Source organism: Pseudophryne corroboree, chromosome 5 (assembly GCF_028390025.1).
Source record: "Pseudophryne corroboree isolate aPseCor3 chromosome 5, aPseCor3.hap2, whole genome shotgun sequence".
Taxonomy (NCBI): Eukaryota; Metazoa; Chordata; class Amphibia; order Anura; family Myobatrachidae; genus Pseudophryne; species Pseudophryne corroboree.
In genome coordinates, this window is record NC_086448.1 from 594,895,184 (window position 1) to 594,912,007 (window position 16,824).

The window sequence follows — 16,824 nt, forward strand, 5'->3', positions numbered from 1 at the left end:
ACATGTACTGGGCTGTGGAAAAGAGCTGCAAGAGCTGATACCAGGTAAGGTGACCCCCTCCATCAGGCCTGGGCCTGGGCAGTGCCGAAACTAGACATTTTAGCGCTGTGTGCAAGAAACAGCATTGGCTCCCCCGAAATATAGAACAGGTGCAATACGCACCATAGGCGCGCGTCAAAAATATAGGAGCATGTCTTCATGGGAAAGAGGCATGGCCACATAGCTACCTTTTACACAGTATGGCAGGCAGAGCTCCCTATTACACAGTACTGCAGGCAGAGTCCCCTTTTACACATTATGCAGGTATAGTCCCCCATGTTTACACATTATGGCAGCAGAGTCGCCCTTATTTACACATTAGGCAGGCATAGTCCCCCTTGTTTACACATTACGGCAGCAGAGTCCCCCTTGTTTACACATTACAGCAGAAGAGTCCCCCTTGTGTACACATTACGGCAGCAGAGTCCCCATTGTTTACACATTACGGCAGCAGTGTCCCCTTTGTGTACACATTACAGCAGCAGTGTCCCCCTTGTGTACACATTACGGCAGCAGAGTCCCCCTTGTGTACACATTGCGGCAGGAGAGTCCCCCTTGTGGACACATTAGGCAGCAGAGTCTTCCATTGTAGAGAGTGAGTGAGTGTTTGTGTTGTGTGTTGTTAACCTTTTGGGGCGATGCAGCAGCAGACACTGATTTCCAGCCGCTCACAGTCCCTCTGTAGTGCCGCCACGGCGGGTCTCACTGGTGGCGTCTCCTGGCTGAACAAGCGCTCCCTCTCCAGTTCAGAGGCAGTGACGGGGCTCACGGGAACCATCAGTAGAGACAGCTCCGTCTCATATAATGGATCAGGCGGCTGAAGGACACAGGCGGCGGCGGGCTCACAGGTGGCATTACTGCACATGACGGGCTCTGTGTAACACCAACTGGCATGCTCCCCGTACCTCACAGAGGCGGTGGCTGGAGATAGGCACCCGCGCACAGCCTAAACTTACACTTCCATCACTATCAGGGCTGTACGTAGGGGTGTGGTGCCAGATGATGCGCCTTCACTGCAGTTGCGCTGTGGGCAAGGCACCATCGGCACACACCTAGTTGTGGCCCTGGGCCTGGGTAGATAGTATCTTGCCCCCCCCCCTTCCCTCTCTGCACCTCTGATCACTCTAGAATACAACAGGTATTGAGGTATGCAAGGTTGAGGTCCTGGAAAAAGATTATGATGTACAGTATCAAGCAGTGAAAACAGTGGAGTGTTGGACAAGCATGGAGAAGTTGCCCATAGCAACCAGCTTCTGTCTATCATTTTGTAGAATGTACTTGATAAAACCTACCTGAAAGCTAATTGGTTGCTTTAGGTAAATTCTCCACTTCTTCACTCTTTTCACTACTTGATATATCACACCATGGCCAAAATTTACTAAGAATTCGAGTTTGTCCGATTTGTATTTTTTTTTTCTCTGTCCCAATCCGGGAATTCACTAAGCACCAATCTTGGCAGTGTTTGGACTATTCGTAATGGTTTGATTAGCAAAGTTCAGAAATACGAATGAATAGACCATCGGTCAAACGTGGCTGTATTTCATACAATACGGGAATTCACTATTCATTCGTATTTGGGTGTTAGTTTCTGAGTGCTCAATTGCGGCCATATTTTTTTGCGATTCGGTAAAAAAAGCGGCAAAAAAATAGACCTGCTTTTTTCAATCGTGTTTACATGTGTTGCAACTCAAAAATCAATCACACCTGAATACGGATGCCTATAAAAGGATGTTAGGCCCAATTCAATCCACCTACACTCAGAAATGGCAGCAGGACTGTGGACCAGTGATATGTTGTGTGCTGTGGGATTCCTCAGACTCAGACATCAGCCTGTAAGTAACCAGGGCTAACAAACTGAACATGGTCAGCAGGTTGTACAGGTTCCGCGGAGGCTGCGCAGGCCTCGTTTTTAGGGGGCGTTTAAACTTAAACGCATTGTCCGATGATATGGTCATACAGATGTTCCATCTAAATCGTAACAACATTTTCCGTGTGTATGACCTTGTCAAACTGGACCTAGACCCTGAGACAGCACGCTCTCGCTCTGTCTCAGGCCTGCACAAACTCATGGCTGTGTTGCACTTTATGGCTACTGGCAGCTTTCAGGCTGTGTCTGGGGATGTCATAGGAATCTCACAGCCCTCATTTTTCAGAATATTAACAAAGGTGATGTATACCTAACTACCTCTTCTGTTTTTTTGTTTTAATTTCTCGGTGGCCAGTTCTGTCCTAAAATCTCATGTTTATTGTTCTTTCAAATATACACACAGGTGTTGGCTGTTTTGCAGCCCCACATCGATGCCTCAATCTGCTTCCCTACCCAGGAGTCTCAGTGGCATGCCGTCAGGGTAGATTTCTATGAGCTGGCTGGCATGCCCAATGTGCTTGGAGCCATAGATTGCACACACATTCAGCTGAGACCACCTAGGGGCAGGCAGCACATATATACTAATCGCCATTTTGAGCACTCCACAAATGTGCGGGTGGTTTGTGATGCAAATCTCAAAATAATGAGTGTTGTTGCTGGTTACCCTGGGGGCTGCCATGACTCCTTCATCCTCAGTCAGTCATCCCTCTTTGATAAGTTTGAGGACGGACAAATGCCAGATGGATGGCTGCTGGGTATGTAATTTGATATGTGTAGGCCTGCGTATACTTTGTCCAAATACAGGGGCAGATGTATTATCCTGTAGAAGGCATAAGGAAGTGAGAAACCAGTGATATGTGCAAGGGGATAAAGGCACCAGCCAATCAGCTCCAATTTGTAAATGAACATTTAGGAACAGATTGTCCACTTCCTTTATTACCTTGCACATATCACTGGTTTATCACTTCCTTATGCATTCTACAGGTTAATACATCTGCCCCACAGTGTGTTACTTATGTGTTGCTGTATCTTAACATGAATCACGTTACTATAGCTGTCTTTTAGGTGATGGAGGATATGGCTGTTTCTCTTGGCTTCTAACTCCATTGTCCCGACCTGATACCCCTGCTGAACACAATTACAATAATGCACATAAGTCCACGCGGAATGTGATAGAAAGATGTTTTGGTGTGCTGAAATCTAGGTTTCGGTGTCTGGATAAGTCTAGTGGCCTTTGGTTGTATAGTCCCACCATGGTGACTCAAATTGTGTTCTGCTGCAGCTTTCTTCATAACATGTGTTTGCAACAACATCTGCCACATGTTGAGGAGGAGGAGGAGGATGAAGAAAGCAGCCAGCAAGCAGAGGAATTAGAGACATCTGGTGATACTTGGAGTACAGATGTAGGGAGGCAGGTTAGGCAAGAGCTCATCACTCGCTATTTCTAAGGTAAGTTTGTATTGCTTATTTCATTTGTTGTGTAATCATAAATAGATGTTGGCCCATTTTTAGTGTAAAAACCATTACTCAGAATGTGTCTGTCTCCTTGAGACATACAAACATACCCTCGCTTTATGCAAAACAAATGTCGCATGTGTCTTGTGTTTTTTTTTTAAATCTAAACAACAGATTATGAGTGGCATGCATTAAGTCTGGATAAGTGTTTGTAAACTTGCACTGATAATTTATTACAAGCACACATAATCCACATAGTAATTTATTTAGTATTTTACTTTATGATTGTGTTGGACGTCCTAATGCACAGGTTCTCAAACTCGGCCCTCAGGACCACACACAGTGTATGTTTTGCAGGCAACCCAGTAGAAGCACAGGTGTATGAATTACTCACAGACACATTTTAAAAGGTTCACAGGTGGAGCTAATTATGTCACTTGTGATTCTGTGAGGAGACCTGCAAAACATGCACTGTGTGGGGTCCTGAGGGCTGATTTTGAGAACCTGTGTTCTAAATAAACAGTCCTCAACATATAATATGTTAGCCTTGAGGAATACATGTGTCCCTATGTGTGATGCTCCATCATATTTAAGGGACACAAACTTACTCTCATCAAAAATAATTTATTTTGTAATGTTTGCTGCAGTTAACTTGCTGATTTGTAAGGAAATACACAGTTTGCCACATATATACATTATTATCCACATTATTTGTGTTTTGGTTTAGAATTTCTTATTTTTTGGTTTCTGCATCATGTGTAATAACATTATTACTCATTTTTAACACACACAAACATGGCCCAACAATAATGACATTCATTTTGCTAATGAATTATCTCAATTCAATGACAACATATTAAAAGCTTTTTATGCAACTCAATTGTGTTATTCTTGTAATGTTGTATAGAGAAGAAAGGTAAAATAGTTAACAATCACATTGTAATTTGGATTGGCTGCAGGATATGAGAATTATTGGAATATAGAAAGAGTAATGATTAGAAAAAAATCAAGTGGTATGGTTACTTCCTGATAACATGTATGTGCAGCTCCAACAACATTTCCCTACTCCAAAAATAAACAAAGATGGTAAAGAATAAATGTGTGTACAAATTTGATGCTTGTGTTTGTAGCACTTATAATTAATGATGTTGTATAAATTGTCAAGGAGCTAAGTGTTATATATATTTAGCCAAACATACACTTACTAACTATTTTGAATTACTTCTCAGAAATGTTAAATTTGTTTCTTTTGTTTTAATTTTTTCTGGGTGCCTGCTTGTCCTGCCCTTTGCCAATAGCACTGTCATGTTGTCGTGCTCTAGTGGAGCGTCTTGGTAGTGATGAGACTGGCGTGATATTTGGAGTAGTCATACCAGAACTGCTGCTTGTTTGATGTTGGTGCATGGATCTGAGTGTTTCATTCAGGTTAGTGAGGGTGGCATTGAGTTCACGTGTAGCAGCATTTTGATTGTCTACAATTCGGAATAAACTTTCATTAATCTTTTGATTGTTTTGAAAAATGTTCATATAACTTTGCTGTTGTCTGTGCTGTTCTTCCATTAGTCTGTGCTGTTCTTCCATTATGCGCTGTAAGTTGCCCATGACCTGTGTAATGTCTGTACGCATGAGTTCCATGGTATTGCCAATTCTGGTTGTTTGTTCATTTTGTCTACTCAGATTTCTGGTGATTCTTCTGAGGTGACATGGTAGGCTTGCAAACATTTGTGTCTGCCTACACAGGCAATCTTCATTAGTGGCCTGCTGTCTAGCCCAAATGGTCCAAAACACCTGATCAGAGCCTTGTGTTACTGGTGTTGTTGAGCTGTGTTGTGGTGGTGGTGGTGTGCTTTACTGTGGTGGTGTACTCACAGGTGCTGGGGTCTCATTCCTTGCATTAATGGCTGCATTTCTAAGATGTTTGTCTCCTCCATGTCACTGTGTTGCTGTTGTTGCGGAGGGTTGCTGTTACCAGGACTAGAAGCTGAAATGTATAAAAATTTGCCGTTAGCTATCCATATGTTTGATAAATGAAAACAAATCACTACACATGAAACACATGTCATTCACTGTTGCTTTCAGATATTCTGCCTAGCAACATCATCACTCTTAACTTAAATACATACATATGCCTGTTTGTGGCAAATGTTTCTGGTTACTTAATTGTGAAAGCAAACACTTTAGTTTTATTGTAGATCAGACATACTCCAACATAAAAACACATTGTAACCCATAATGTGTTAACTTATAGCTTTTCTCAAACAAACATAGTAATGTTTTTATATGTATTTGGCAATGTGAGCTCAAACACACATGATAAAATTTGAAAATCAACCTGACTATTTGCAAAAATTAAACATGAGTTTCTGTTGCAGCATATTACACACAATGTGCTACTGTATGCCTCAAGTGGACATGCATATCTTTACTGGATGTGGACAAGGCCATTTTGTTTGGATTCCATTTCATGTTTTACTTACTTTGGTAATTATTTAAGTTTTTGATGTGTTTTTACTTAATGCGGTTAAGAAAAAGTTTGTTAACGATCTGAAATTGTGTACATTTATTTCAGTTTGATACTCACAATCAAGATGAGGGGAGTGTGGATGACGTCTTGGAGGTGTGTCCAAAATTTGGAGTGGGAGGACCGAACATACTGTGGATAATCTTCGTGGCGGGGTAGCCTGCTGCGGTTGGCCCTGGACATCAGCACTTGCTTTCTTTGCTGCCACAGGCTTTTTGTGGTGGTGTCTTCCAGAAGTCACACTTCTGCTGCTCCAGACTTCTTTTGATGGACCTATTAATGAAAGATACATTTTGTTATGCCCATTCCTTTACAAACATACCCTATACTACAATGGACACTTTACCTGATTCCGCAGTGTCATCATCCTCAGATGTGATGGGAGTTACTGGAGAACGAGTAGTACTGCTTTTTTCAAACACTGTACAAAATTTTTTTTTAAAATGTGTTCATGCTATTGTTGATACATCCACCCATTATGCTTATAAACATTTATTCTTTAAGAAATGCTTGCTTTATTTTTCTGAAAAACATAATGACCGGAAACCAAAAAACCACTACATAAAACAATAAACATTGTCCAATAGCCATATGCACTATGGAAAGTTCAACACAGGAAAACATGTACAGGACACTGACATAGGCCACAAGTAAAAATACATACATTAACAACCAAAAACACACACATCTTAATTTTGTAATGAAAGGAAAAATATTACAGATGCAATATAGAAATTGCTGTTTGATGTGGCACTCCAAACACACATTACCACTATATGAGCCAAACAAATAAAAACACAAATAAAAAAATTAGACTGCAGTGTTGTGTCACGGTACAAATACAAACTCAAACTGAACAAACAAATAGTGGTTTTTAATAAAAAAAATATTAGATTCTGTAATAATGACATTACACATGTAAGTGGTTTCCAAACCACTTTCCACTACTCCAGCCTCTAACATGACAACCACTGTATTGGAAACATTGCACATGGATAACCTAAATATAAAGCATAGGCCAAATTAAACATCCAAAAATGTCCAAAAGGAAAACATTATTGCAGGACAATTCAAAGACACACCAAGTCCAAACTTCACATGCAAAATATACTGGAAAAAAACACATGACATACAATAAAGTAAGATGTTACACTGGTTTTTGTATAAAACATTACCCAAAACAATGTATTTGCTGACACACACTTGAAGATGGGAGTCATATGCAACGTGACATGACACACATTTAAAAAATAATAATAAAAAAAAAGGTCATAGAATTTTAATGCAAATACACATGCTCACCATACTTCCTGGGCCTATCTGAATCCCGGACATGGGTTGCAGAGACTACTTCAGGAGGTATTATACTCCGCATGGGCTCCTCATACTCCAGATATCTTGCAATATAGGGCTGCCCACCACCGGTTTTTCTAGCCGACTTTGTCTCCTTGGCCATTTTGGACTTGACACGTCGCTTTATGTCATAGTACCGTTTGCGGCACGTGTCCTCCGTCCGCTTAACCACCCCCTCACTATTGACAGCAACAACTTTCGCCCACAACACTGTTTTCCTCCGTGTTGGCACCTTGGCGGACTCAGGCCCAAATAGCTGCCGCTAATACTTCATCAGCACACGCACCAATGCCACATTTTCAGCAAAACTAAACTTGACATTCCGCCCAGTCTTAGTAGTGGTGCGTGGCTGCGGAGCTGTCTGACTGTCACTATCACTGTCACTTGAGGCTGCTGCAGCAACCTCACCCACCTCCTCCACCTCACTAACCTCACTAACACTCACCTCCTCCACCTGACCGACCTCCTCCCCCTCACTCACACCCTCCACCTCACCCACCTCTGAGTCACACATAATTGTGTGTCTAAACACTTAACACAGGAAAAAAAAACAACAACACACTCCTCCACTACCACTACACAACTCACACCCACACACACACACACACACACACACACACACACACACACACACACACACACACACAAACACTGACAAGGGACTATAAAGAAAAATAACTTGGACCAAAATGAGACAAAACCACAAAAAACAAGACTACAAGAATGACAAGACGACTTACAAACACAATACCACACTCAGAAATTTATACCAACACTCCTCACCAAAACACTAATTCACCTACCTCCACAGCACAACCTGCCTCCTCCTCACCACTAACTAAACCCACGAGGTGCAGACGGTTTGGTGCGTATTTATATGGTTGCGTACAGACACTCCTACCATCTAAAACACAACCAATCACGAACGGGGATGAAAATCGAAACTAAAAGTGAAAATGCGGCCGGGGTCTTAAAAAAACCCTGCCGCGTTTAACTTAGAAAAAATACCGGTAAAAACAACCAAAAGATGTACGCAAATGACAATGACGGCCGAGAATGGTCCAAAAAAACCCGACTGGCATCGACATCGGAAAACACGAAAAGCATAAAGTCGACTGCTTCGTAACTTGGCGTATAAAGTTTCAAAAAGTTGCATGAAAATGCACCCAATACAAGACGAGTTTAAACCCTACACAATCCGACACATACACGAATATTAGTAGATATTGGCCCATATATCTAGCAAACAGCTCTGTCAGGCATATATAGTAGTTGGGTTTATTTTTATTTCTTTTTTACATTTTGCTCCTTTTTCATAGACAAATCCAAGACTTAAAATTTTGATAAATGCAGTAATTTTGACAGTGGTTGGGATCCCGATAGTTAGGACAAAGCCAACAGCTGGAATCCTGGCTATCATGGGCTATTCCCACTCGTGGGTGTCCACGACATCCATAGAGTGGGAAAAGAACATGTGTTGAGCGCAGCGTGGTGAGTGCAGCTAGCTCGAGAGGGGACTCTTTGCACTTGCCCTGCTGCTGGCATACTGACGGCTGGGATGCCATTGTTGGTATACTGGCGGCTGGCATCCCGACCATCGGCATATCATACTGATCCCTCAGGCCATTATGTCCAATTTGCATTTGTCATTATTATTAACAATTTCACTTACAGTAATTTATATACTGTACTAGTCTATTTAGCATACAGTACCCAAGATATGACTTTTTTACAGACATAGGGTTTTCAGAAAAATGCTGTTATGCATGTATACTACAGTATGTCTGTAGAGCTTCTCATTATATACTGTAACTTTTAGAGTATAAAGCTTACATGTATTAATCTGTATAAGCTTTCTTCCAGTTGGTAGATTAGTACATACAGATGTGTCCTCATACAATAAGCCTCAATACGCCAAGCAGTAGTAGATGCCTGGTGCGAGTGAGCTGACAATAATGCATCTAAGTCACAACGCAATGTGAGTAGGATGCACCAGGGGACTGTGCTAAATAATTTGATATGTGACATTTGTATATCTGTGTGTGAATGAGTCTATGGGAGTAATTCCAAGTTGATCGCAGCAGCTAATTTGTTAGCAGTTTGGCAAAACCATGTGCACTGCAGGTGGGGCAGATATAACATTTGCAGAGACAATTAGATTTGTGTGGGTTATTTTGTTTCTGTGCAGGGTAAAACTGCTTTATTTTTCCACTGCAATTTAGATTTCAGTTTGAACACACCCCATACAAATCTAACTTTCTCTGCAAAAGTTATATCTGCCACACCTGCAGTGCACATTGTTTTGCCCAACTGCTAACAAATTTGTTGCTGCGATCAACTCTGAATTACCACCTATATACTGTATGAAGCACAACAGAACTGTGTATGGAATAAAGCCACAGTTGCTGCTACATAGAATTTTGTGTGCAGATTCAGAGACTCCGTTGCCCACAGATAAGCATGTGTCACATAGCAAATTAATCAGCACAGTCCCCTGGTATGTCCTAGTCACATCACGTTGCGTCTAAGACAAATTTTCAGCATAAAAAACCCAACGCTAGAAGAGTCTCACAGGACCTGGCATGACTGCAGCAAAGTTGTATGAGGACACATCTGTGATGTTAAGACTGATTAGTGTCATGCATATCTTAAACATAAGTTCCCTGTAGTTAAATTAATTTATGAACACATTTTATGTTTTATTTTTTTTCTTCCTTGATAGTTTATTTCAAGTATTGGCTTCAGGGGTTATCTGGCAACTTTTTTAACGATAGGTTTACCGAGGGTGGCCAAATGGCCCTTTTCAAATTTTTAAGTTTTGCTGCTCAGTTAGGTACAGTACTTATGGCTTCAAAACATTGTGGCTTTTAATAACTTGGGCAATTGTATAAAAAAGTGATAAAACAATATTTCGAAAACCATTAGAGTATGTACTTTTTGCTTTTACATCAACCAAACCACCCCAGGGCAAAACACTAGTGAGAGATAGCAAGTGCTATCTCCGAGGCAATCACAGAGGCCCACGAAGGGGCTTTGTCAGTTGTTGGTAGTAGTGTGCTCATCTGACCAGAGAGGAGTGGTCAGCCATTAAAGGAGCACAGAGCCGTAACTAGAAATTTTAGCGCTGTGTGCAAGAAGCATCATAAGTGTCCCCCCAATATACAAAACAGGGCCAGTGTGCGATGCAGGCGCGCGCCAAAAATATAGGGGTGTGGCCACAAAATAATACCAATTCATATTTTTACACTGTACATAAGTCTCCATTATTCAAATTACACCGCACAGTAGCGCCACTTACACACATTACACCAGGTAGAGTCCCTTTTACACATTATGCCAGGTAGAGTCCCATTTTACATATAACTCCAGATAGAGCCCCTATCACACACTATCACACATTATGCCAGGTAGTTTCCCCTTTTACACATTATGGCAGGTAGAGTCTCCCTTTTACACAGTATGGCAGGCAGAGTCCTTTTTTTTTTTACACATTATGACAGGCTGAGTCCCATTTTTACACATTACTGCAGGCTGAGTCCCTCTTTTTTACACATTACACCAGGAGAGTCCCCATTTTTAACACATTACAGCAGTAGAGTTCCCCTTTTTTACACATTACACCTGGAGAGTCCCCCTTTTTAACACATTACAGCAGTAGAGTCCCCCTTATTTACACATTAGGCAGCAGAGTCCCCTTATTTACACATTAGGCAGCAGAGTCCAACTTTTTACATATGAGGCAGCAGAGTCCACCTTTTTATATATTATGCAGCAGAGTCCACTTTTTAACACAGTACGGCAGGCAGAGTCCCCTTTTTACACATTACGGCAGGCAGAGTCCACTTTTTACACAATAAGACAGGGGGGGGGAGAGAGAGAGAGACAGGGGGGAGAGAGAGAGAGAGAGAGAGAGAGGGGGGGGGGGGGAGAGAGATAGCATCACCTTTCAGCATGCTCCTCTTCACCAGCACACCTGTGGGTCATGCACGATCTTCCTGGGTGCTCTTCTCCTCCAGGGCAACAGCCAGGGGTTACTGCCATCCTCCAGCAGTAGCGACATCTGAGTTTCTGCCTCCAGGCCGGCACTGCAGTCATCTCCCATGCCCGGGTCCGACATCCACGGAGCGGAGGTTGCGGGACAGAGGAGGAGGGATGGTACATCGGCGGCAGCAGCTGAGAGCACACAGAGTAGTGGAGGAGGAGGAGCTTCTCTCCTCTCCTGCTCCATGTCCTCCTCCAGCAGCCTATCCTCAACCCCAGCACTGCAGCGGCCATCCAATTTCAGTCACCTGCTGCAGCTCTGATGACAAGCAGCTTTGTGGGCACTTCTGAATCCATCTGGGCTGGAAACTAGATGCTACTGTGCTGCCAGCGATCACTTGCTCCCTGGTGGAAGTGCGCCAGGAGCAGGGAGGGAGTGATCGCAGCCAGCCAATGTGAAGGAGAGGGACAGCTGCAGAGGCGTCGCCACCAATTACATAGCGCTGCTGCGGCTCCAGAGTCCCCCTCCCTCCTCCTCCTCCCCTACTCCTGGAGCTGCTCCTCTCCTCTCCGGTGGCAGCGCATGCACCCAGGCGGCATTGTAATGAGTCAGTTTGACTCATTACAATGCCGCTGACATTAGGCAAAGGATGCGGGCAGTTGCGCCCTCAGGGTACAGGCACACCTGGCATACACATAGTTACGGTTCAGAAGGAGCACCATAGTTTAATATATAAATAAAAAAATACCTTTCTTATAAGGCTGTTTTAACATTTTCATTGATCCCTATCATACTAGCAGAACATAGCATCAGCATTATCACAGTATCTCCATGTTTGTCCCTTCTAAAGATTAGAAGGCCTCCCAGTAATGTATCAGATTGGCTATCTCCTGCCCTAGTGGATAATTCTGCAGTAAACCAGGCTAACACTATATACAATACTAGTGTTCTTCTGGCTACAGTCTAACACACACTGTATACTACTGTTCTTTATCCATACAACTGGTACATTTGACATTACAGAGATGAATGCAGTTTGAAATATGCCCAGCAAATTGCAAAATAAAAAACAAAACAAAAAAATATCTTTCTTTCTAGAGCATTTTATATCTGCATATTTGTTGAAAAATGTGTCCAACTTACCAATGTCTCTCAGTATTTTATGTCACTCAGGACCTGATTCAGAGCAGCCAGCAATCTGCATGCAATAACAGTGTTCACTTAGTTGGACAATTTTTTCTAAAAGTTTGTATGGCACATATGTTACACAAAGTATTCGAATAAAAACATTGTTGCAATTGAGATAAACAGTATTAGAAATGTGGAAAAGTGATGGATGTTCCTGGGTGGTTGCTAGAAATCCACGCAAAAAAAGTCTATTCAGTAGGCATATTATGGGAGTGTTGCAGAAGTGTCAATGCAAGTGGGTGTGTTCACAGGTAGACAACTGCAGGTAGTAGTTCATTTAGGGGGAGTAGCACCAAGGTACTTGTCCCTCATGTTGTTTAAGAGGAATTTTTAAGGTGTCTACAACAATGACATTGACAGCAGTAATGTGTACGCTGTGGCTGGCCGCGGGAAAGTCAAACCATAAGGAGACAGTCTGGACAGTGGGAATGAGGGGGGTCCCCTCCCCTCTCTTCGCTCTCCTCTCATCTCCTCCCTTCTCCTCTCCTCCTCTCCTCCTCTAACGATTCTCTTACCAACAAACCACTGCTGTTACCGGGGTCCATCATTACAATCTAGTGACCATCCCCCTCATGAAATCCAGAGGAGAGGAGTCTCCCTTTCGTAAGCTACAGTCAGGATGGTAATGGTCTACTCTATCACTTGTTGGGCCTGGACTTTGTCGCTGATGTGTCGGCCAGGGAAAGACACCTGCTGTGGATACTGTAGCTTCTCTGCAGGAGGATGGACCTGTTACAAAGTGGACTAGGTAAAAGGTCAGTTCTTCACTCACACCAGGGATTATTGCTGCATCCATAAACATACTGTACCTTCAATTTGTTATTTAATTATTTATTTATTAATTGCCAGTTATTTATATAGTGCAAACATATCCGCAGTGCTTTGCAGAGAATATTTTGGCCATTCACAGCAGTCCCTGCCCCAGTAAAGCTTACACTCTGTATTCCCTACCACATGTATTTGAACACTCGTTCACATAGAGTTATGTTTTCATTTTTTAATAGGGAGCCAATTAACCTATCATATATTTTTGGATTGTGGGAGGAAACAAGAGTACCTGGAGGAAATCCACATAAGCATGGAGAGAACATACAAACTCTGCACAATTAGGGCCATGTTGGGAATCGAAACCCATGACCTCAGTGTTGTGCTTTAGTAATGCTAACCATTACACCATCCATGCAGCCCACTTATTGCAAACAGTCTCACTATCTCTCTGTCACCCTTGGCCTCTCCCTGTTTACTGTACCATTCCTGTCACTCAGTGCCTCTCAGTCTCCCACTATCTCTCCCAGTCACTCCTCTCTCCTGTCACTCACTGCCTTTCCCCATCATCCTCTACATCACCGAGTTTCTCCCCATGCTCCATTCACAGCCTCCCCCTTTCAAATATTATCTGACATTACCCCCTACCCCTCACTGCTACCCTCTACCTCTCTCATCTTTCACTATCTTTCCCTGTCATCCACTGCCTCATCCCCTGCCTCTCCCCTGTGCCACTATCTCCAAATCACTCTATCTCTCCAGTCACCATCTGCCTATTCAAGCCATCACCCTCTCCCTTTTATATGGATATGGCATTCCCTTTGATGTCATACCACTTGTTGCAAGGCCACACCCACTTTTCCTGGAATGCATGTGCCGTAGGAAAACACAATTAACATTCCCCATTTTCCCCTGTCATGATGCCCCCCCCCCCCTGTCGTTTTGTTCCCAATCCGCCCCTAGCTGCAGGTATAGGAGGCCATGGTCAGACAGAGAAACTACACTTACCATAGGGCTGGTGCAAGTTTCTGTGGTGCGTCCAAAGGTGGCATATAGGGATGCACCAATCCAGAGCCGGCTCTAGGCACGTTCGACTAGAGCGGCCGCGCGGGGCGCCACCCTTAATTGGCTCCGCGCCCTGGCGCCGCCATAGTCGTACCTGGAGCCGGCCCTGTACACTGCAGGCAGCTCTCCCCGCCGTCCCCGGCCTTTCACTGTGTGTGCGCTGCGCTGCGCGGCGCCGGCGTCTGACGTCAGACGCCGGCGCCGCACAGCGCGCATTAAGCGCTCAAGCGGCCGGGAACAGTCGGTGCCCTCAGGCTCAGACGGCAGCACTTCCCCTCCCAGCGCCGCCGCAGGTATTATTGGGATCATCGGGCACTGTGTCGGTGCATATCTGTCCATGTGGGGTCATCTGCACTGTAATGTCATCTGCACTGTGTGTGGGGGCATATCTGTCACTGTGGGGGCATATCTGTCACTGTGTGGGCATATCTGTCACTGTGGGGGCATATCTGTCACTTTGGGGTCATCTGCACTGTGGGGTCATCTGCACTGTGGGGGCACTGGCACTGTGTTTGGGGCATATCTGTCACTGTGGGGTCATCTGCACTGTGGGGGCACTGGCACTGTGTGTGGGGGCATATCTGTCACTGTGGGGGCACTGGCACTGTGTTGGGGCACTGGCACTGTGTGGGGGCATATCTGCAATGTGGGGGCACTGGCACTGTGTGTGGGGGCATATCTGTCACTTTGGGGTAATCTGCACTGTGGGGGCACTGGCACTGTGTGTGGGGCATATCTGTCACTGTGGGGTCATCTGCACTGTGGGGGCACTGGCACTGTGTGTGGGGGCATATCTGTCACTGTGGGGGCACTGGCACTGTGTGGGGGCACTGGCACTGTGTGGGGGCATATCTGCACTGTGGGGGCACTGGCACTGTGTGTGTGGGCATATCTGTCACTGTGGGGGCACTGGCACTGTGTGGGGGCACTGGCACTATTTGGGGGCATATCTGCACTGTGGGGGCACTGGCACTGTGTGGGGGCATATCTGTCACTGTGGGGTCATATCTGCACTGTGGGGGCATTTATGTATCTTGCACTGTGGGGGCATTTATGTATCTGGCACTGTGGAGTCATTTATTTAACTGGCACTGTGGGGGAATATCTGCACTGTGGGGGCATATATTTATCTGGCACTGGGGGCATTTATGTATCTGGCACTGTGGGGGCATTTATGTATCTGGCACTGTGGAGTCATTTATGTATCTGGCACTGGGGGCATTTAAGTATCTGGCACTGTGGGGGAATATCTGCACTGTGGGGGCATATATTTATCTGGCACTGGGGCATTTATGTATCTGGCACTGTGGGGGAATATCTGCACTGTGGGGGCATATATTTATCTGGCACTGGGGCATTTATGTATCTGGCACTGTGGGGGAATATCTGCACTGTGGGGGCATATATTTATCTGGCACTGTGGGGGCATATATTTATCTGGCACTGTGGGGGCATTTATTTATCTGGCACTGGGGGCATTTATGTATCTGGCACTGTGGGGGCATATTTGCAGTGTGGAGGCATATATTTATCTGGCACTGTGGGGGCATTTATATGTATCTGGCACTGTGGGGGCATTTATATGTATCTGGCACTGTGGGGACATTTATATGTATCTGGCACTGTGGGGGCATTTATTTATCTGGCACTGTGGGGGAATATCTGCACTGTGGGGGCATATATTTATCTGGCACTGTGGGGGCATATATTTATCTGGCACTGTGGGGGCATATATTTATCTGGCACTGTGGGGGCATTTATTTATCTGGCACTGGGGGCATTTATGTATCTGGCACTGTGGGGGCATATTTGCAGTGTGGAGGCATATATTTATCTGGCACTGTGGGGGCATTTATATGTATCTGGCACTGTGGGGGCATTTATATGTATCTGGCACTGTGGGGGCATTTATATGTATCTGGCACTGTGGGGGCATTTATATGTATCTGGCACTGTGGGGGCATTTATTTATCTGGCACTGTGGGGGCATTTATTTATCTGGCACTGGGGGCATTTATGTATCTGGCACTGTGGGGGCATATCTGCAGTGTGGGGGCATTTATGTATCGGGCACTGTGGGGGCATTTATTTATCTGGCACTGTGAGGGCATCTATGTATCTGGCACTGCTGGGGGGCATATCGGCACTGTGGGGGCATTTATTTATCTTGCACTGTGGGGCATTTATTTGGAACTGTGGGGGCATTTATGTATCTGGCACTGCTGGGGGGGCATGTCACGTGTATCTGGCACTGCTGGAGGGCATGTCACGTGTATCTGGCACTGCTGGGGGGCATGTCATGTGTAGCTGGCATGGCTGCGGGGCATGTCATGTGTAGCTGGCACTACTGCGGGCATGTCATGTGTAGCTGGCACTGCTGGGGGGCATATCATATCTATCTGGCACTGCACATTATGTGTATTGCCAATATACTGGAGACATTGTGTGTAAGGAACACGACTGTGGCTTTTATGTCTAAGGCTGCTAATTGTGTGCGTAGAGGGGGTGTGAAAATATATTTATAGTGTGATAATATATGAGGCCACACCCACTTTTCCTGGAGGGTGGTTTTTTTTTTTTTTTGGGGGG